The sequence below is a fragment of the Puma concolor genome, chromosome A1 (assembly GCF_028749965.1).
Source record: "Puma concolor isolate L17-30 chromosome A1, mPumCon1.1.hap2, whole genome shotgun sequence".
Taxonomy (NCBI): Eukaryota; Metazoa; Chordata; class Mammalia; order Carnivora; family Felidae; genus Puma; species Puma concolor.
In genome coordinates, this window is record NC_141667.1 from 86,492,811 (window position 1) to 86,498,362 (window position 5,552).

The 5,552-nt window shown below is 35.0% G+C and overlaps 1 non-coding gene across 1 annotated transcript; it reads left to right on the forward strand.

Moving 5' to 3' along the window:
- The first annotated feature begins 1,672 nt into the window (after positions 1 to 1,672).
- On the forward strand, positions 1,673 to 1,835 carry LOC112861902 (U1 spliceosomal RNA). The gene has a single exon (XR_003223775.2). It is a non-coding gene; the product is annotated as a U1 spliceosomal RNA (small nuclear RNA).
- Positions 1,836 to 5,552: the final 3,717 nt, after the last annotated feature.

Below are 5,552 nucleotides of genomic sequence, written 5' to 3' on the forward strand. Positions count from 1 at the left end.
AAAGAAAATAAATGATCCCAAAAGGCAAATATCATAGATAAGCATTTTTCCTAGGGCAAGTCCAGTGAAAAACAGTCACATTATAGTTGTGTTAAATTTTAATAGAGGATGAATAAAATCATCAGGGATATGTTCAACTAACCATCTCTGTAACTGCCGACAATGAGCAAGAGACAGTGAGTCCTTTATTTATTTATTTTTTTTTTTTGACAGTGAGTCCTTTAAAAGCAGAGTGCTATTTCATTTATTGTTGTTGAAAATAAAGAAAAGGATGCTTTGGGAAGCTGGTATTTTATGATTTTATTTTAATTCTTTTCCTACTTGGGGAACTACTTGAAGTAGTTCATAGTTTCTATAGTAAATTACTTGGTTCTTATCTGCATAAAAATTTAATTACTGATTTATTCTCTAATTATCCTAAAACAGAAAAAACATTGTGGATTGCCCTAAAATGTGTGACATGACTCTGAACCCTCGCGAGTAAAGTGCTCATCATTTTGTTGATGTCTTAAATTCCTATCTCACCTTTGAAACGCGTTTTTAACATATGATCTTTCTTGACTCTACCTGCAGGCTTGTTGGCAATGTTCCCCCCACCCCCACACTCGGCTGTATCCTTGTTTCTGACCAGTGTAATGGAAGTACACAGAGATGAAGGAAAAAAAAACAACAGAAATTCGAATCCTAAGTCTGTTCCTTACTAACTGTGTGAGACGGAATGACTCACTGAAGGATTTCATTTTCTCATTTGCTAACTGGATACTACTGCGTGCCTCGCAGGGCTGGTGTGAGTCTTTTATGAAAGAATGTGCGTTAAATCTCAACAAAATGAGTTCATCTTCACTGTATTCTAACACGTTTAATGTTTGTATTTATATTCGTCATAAAATTCTTCTCCTGTTAGAATGTTTCGTCCATCTACTTGAGGTCAAGGACTATGTTTTATTCATCCTTGTACCTCATGTTTGACTCAATGAGTCGGGGAAATCAATTACTGTGCTCCAACCTCTGGGAATCAGAAAGACCAGAAAGTGCTTGCCCAGTTAATTCTTAAAGCTCGTTTAGATATTTGTTGAGAATACCTCCTGCAGTGCTTGTACCTTCTGTGTATTACTCCAAATACACAGGCATTAGTCCCTCACTAAGTGCTCATTGAAAATGTTTGCAAGAAAATAAATTGGTTTTGTTGCCTCATTCCAGTTTGCAGAAGATATAAGGGATACTTTCTATGACCTAATTATAAAACGTTTTTATTCCTGTGTGTCTGATGTCTGTTTAGTGTCAACATCAGTCTGGACAGTGGCTCTCAACCCTGTGACTTTGAGAAAGCTCCAGAAGCCTCCATTATGGGCAAATCCATGTGGAGCTGTGATACACAGGTGGAAAGCTATAAACTGACTCATTTCCACTAAAGAAAATGGGCCACTTGAAAGTACACTTCAGGGGCATAAATCCACTCCAGAGAGACCATCCTTGCACAGTCCAGGCTGCAGCTGCTCTGGAAGGTTTTCATTCTAGGCCAGTCCTGTCCTGAGATTTCTAGGGAACATTTATGTCTTGGTCCCTATGCCACTTCCAGTCTTCAGTCATGTATCACAGCCTCAAACGAAACGGCTCTAAGACTTTGAAATCTCTAATAAGAGCTATGCCAGGTTAAAAAGCATTTCACTGAATATTTACATGGCAGGAGGGTTACCATGATCACACAGGTGGTTTTCCCAGGGTGAGGCTCATCCATTGTACTCTGGATGTGCTGACCTCTGTGATTTCCTCAAACCTGGGAAACTTGCCCGCAGGATTTGTGATAGTAGGGGACTGGAATCACACTGCCCTTTAAAAAAAAGGGGGGGGGGGGGAAGGCATTTTCTTGAGGCAAATACAAACATTTCTTGGCCTACATTTCAAAGTTGGGAAGACTGGGTTGAAAAAAAACCAATACTTGGTTATCGTAGGTAATGATTCATGCCAAATCATTAGGAGAAATAAACAATTTCCACACAGTACCAAACAATCGTTCTTTGGATTAAGATGGCAATACTATGAAGAAGAGGAAAGGTAAGTAGTGACTCAGGTAATGCTAATATTATCTTGACTTGATACAGCTGTTACTACTATTGTTTCTAATAGATAATTAGAGCATCAAGACATTAAGACACATTCATACTTGTATACAAAATGGAGCTCTGCCTCTGTAATTTTCTGCCTACCTTAGAGTCAATCGGTTATTATTATCAGAAGCATTAAAACTAGTTCTCTGTTTTGCCCATCACCTGTAGCAACCATACCATATTCTTCTCCCACAAATAACAGTCCTTCTAAATGCCCAGAAGATTTATGGCATTAAGGCCATACAAGTGCTCTTGTACATAAAAGGGCCAGTATATTCTCATATTCTCTGTCTCTCTGTCTCTATGTCTGTCACAAACACACACACACACACGCACGCACACACTTTCCTTCACATATACTCATGCTTTTCCTTTTTTTTTTCCTTAGGAAAAATAATAGGTATTAACAAGGATTAACTTACTTTTTTTTTTTAAAAAGGACAATGGAAATCTATTTGCAAGTTTGAAATGCATTTTGATTATACCTAGAATTGTTTACACTACTTACAAGGGATATCATCCCCAAAGCATATTCCACAAGAGCATGGAATTTTTATCATTCTTTTAAAAATATTCTACCAAATAATTTTCTGTCAAATTATTTTAAATGTTTTATTTATAAATTTTACCTTGTAGCATAATTGATTAGTAAGTGCAACATTTAGTGTTCCACCATGTAAAGGAAATAATGATTTTACTTACCAAAATTATTGCTAACCAAATTAATTATGTAGTCCCTAATTGTGCTTTAAAATATTGGTATCAATCCCTGATAGAAAACACAAACACATTTTCTGCTTTTCATAAATTAATCAATTTATGTTAAATAATTGTCAGTAATAGATTTCTTTGTATTTCAAATAAGCATCTACGTACTCAGTACACTAGCTGGGGAAAAGTCAGTTAAAAGATAGTCCTGTGAGGCTAACGTAGAAAACTGAATGAATCAATATATATATCATCCTGAAATGGAAAATATGAATTAAATGTTACAAAGTAGGAACTCACAAATTGGCTAGAATGTCTATCACAAGAAGTAATCTATTACAAACTAATCTGGGCCAACCAGATGTTATCTCTATTAGAACTGAATAATCAGAAGAATTTAATCATTTTCCAATGAACAATTATACAATTAATTGCCTCTCTTGACCTTTCAGTTAAGGTTAGACTCTCATTGATGAAATCTTCATAAAACAATGCCAATAAAAACCATATATATAAAGGGAGCTCTGAAAGAGATCCCAATAGTCAGCGCTGAAACCATTTGAGTAAAAATAAATAAATAACAATAATATTGGGTTTTAACAAAGAATAAGATAATTATCCTTGAGTCTGTATTGATTTTATTTTTTTTATTTTCGTACTTAGAATTTTCATGCAATAGTATTGACTTTTTTCTCTTGATAAACAGTTCAATAAATTTTAACATATGTTATGGATCTGTGTAACCACCACCACAACTAGGATACAGAACAGTTCTATCATACCACAGAATTCTCTTGTGCCATCCTTTTATACTTACTTCCTCCCCTGACCTTATAGCCAGAATCTCTCATCTGTTCTCTACGGTTGTTTTTCTTTTCAAAATTTCATACAAATGGAATCATACAGTATATATAACCTCCTACAACTGGCTTTTTTTCCCATTCTGCCTAATACCTTGCATGTATCAGCGGTTTGTTCGTTTTTTGTTGTTGCTGATTAGTATCCCATCGTATAGATACGCACAGTTTATTTATCCATGCAACCACTGAAGGACATTTCGGCTCATTCCAGCTGTGTATTTTTTTTGTTTTGTTGTGTTTTTACAAATATGAATAGAGCTGCTGTCAATATTTTTGTACAGATATTTGTGTAAACAGTGGTTTTCTATTCTCCAGGCTAAATACCGAGGAGTGGGATTGCTGGGTCATATGGTAAGTGTATGTTTCACTGTATAAAAAATTGCCACAATGTTTTCAGAGTGGCTGGCTATACCATTCTGCATTCCCACCGCTTTGCATGCTTGTCAGCCCTTAGTAAAGTCAGTATTTTTTGTTTTTTTTTTAACTTAGTCATTCTCATAGATGTGTATAGTGGCATTGCATCATGATTTTAACTGGCGTTCCCCTAAAGACTAACAAGGTTGCACATATTCTCTTGTACCTTTTGCCAGTTGTATCTCTTTCTGCTTGTTCAAATCCTCTGACCAACTTTTAAAGATTGTTTTCTGATTGTTGAATTTTGAAAGTTCTTCATATATTCTGCATACGTTTCACTTGTGGGTTGTTTAATCTACAAATATTTTTTACTCAATCTATAGTTGGTTTTCATTTCCTTAAAGTGTCTTTCACAGAGTCAGGTTTTTTTTTTAGTTCTGATAAAGTGTAATTTATCTTTTCCTTAAAACTTCATCTACCCCCAGCCACCTAAATTTTCTCTTCTATCTTCCTCTAAAAGTTTTATAGTTTTGTGTTTTACATTTAGAGCTATGATTCATTTTGAGTGAATTTTTGTGTGCAAGATGTAAGGTTAGGCTGAGGTTCATTTTTTTTTCTGTTCCGTTCATCCAGTGTCACACTGTGTTGTAGCTTTATATTAAGTCTTAAAATTGTAGCTATATATTATGTCTTAAAATCAAGTAATGTAATTACTCCAAATCTATTTTTCTTTTACCGGGCTGATATAATAAATATTTGAATAAATAAATGCAGAAGGAGTCCATTTTTCTTACAGTAATATAGAAGAAGGAAGTAATATAGAAGAAATGAGAAAAATATAAAATCACCAGTAGACCACTACAGTAGTTATCATGGTAAGCAATAGCCACGGATGAATACTAAAATTTTCAGTCAGCAAAACCTTAAGGAGAAACAGGGTAGTTGCATGGCCTCTAGGCATCTTCCCAAAATATTTGTGTTACTATAATAGTTTGAACATATATTTTCAAACTCTTTGATACTCCTCCTTAAAGTAGGTGGAGCTTAATTTTCCTCCTCTGGAGTATTAGCTAACTTTAGTAACTCACTTATAACCAGTAGAATATGCAAAGGTAAAAATCATAATTTTACACTGGAGGAACCTGGAAGATAGCACTTCAACCAAGTGACCATGGTTAGCATCACCGTAATAAATCACACTGATATTAGGTACTCTGATACGACGCAATGGAAAGGGCACATCACGTTTGTGGTGTACTTTCCAATAATGCATAACCTCAATCTAATCATGAGAAAACATCAGACAATCCCAAATGGCTAAAAAATACTGACCAGCACACTTCAAAAGTGTCAAGGTCATGAAAGGCAAGAAAAGGCTGAGACACTGTCACAGATTGGACAGGACTATAGAGACATCAAAGACTAAATGCGACAATGATATTCTGCACTAAATGCAGGGACAGTAAAAAGAGTAAAAAACACATAAAGTCTATAGTTTGGTTAATATTATTGCCTCAATGTT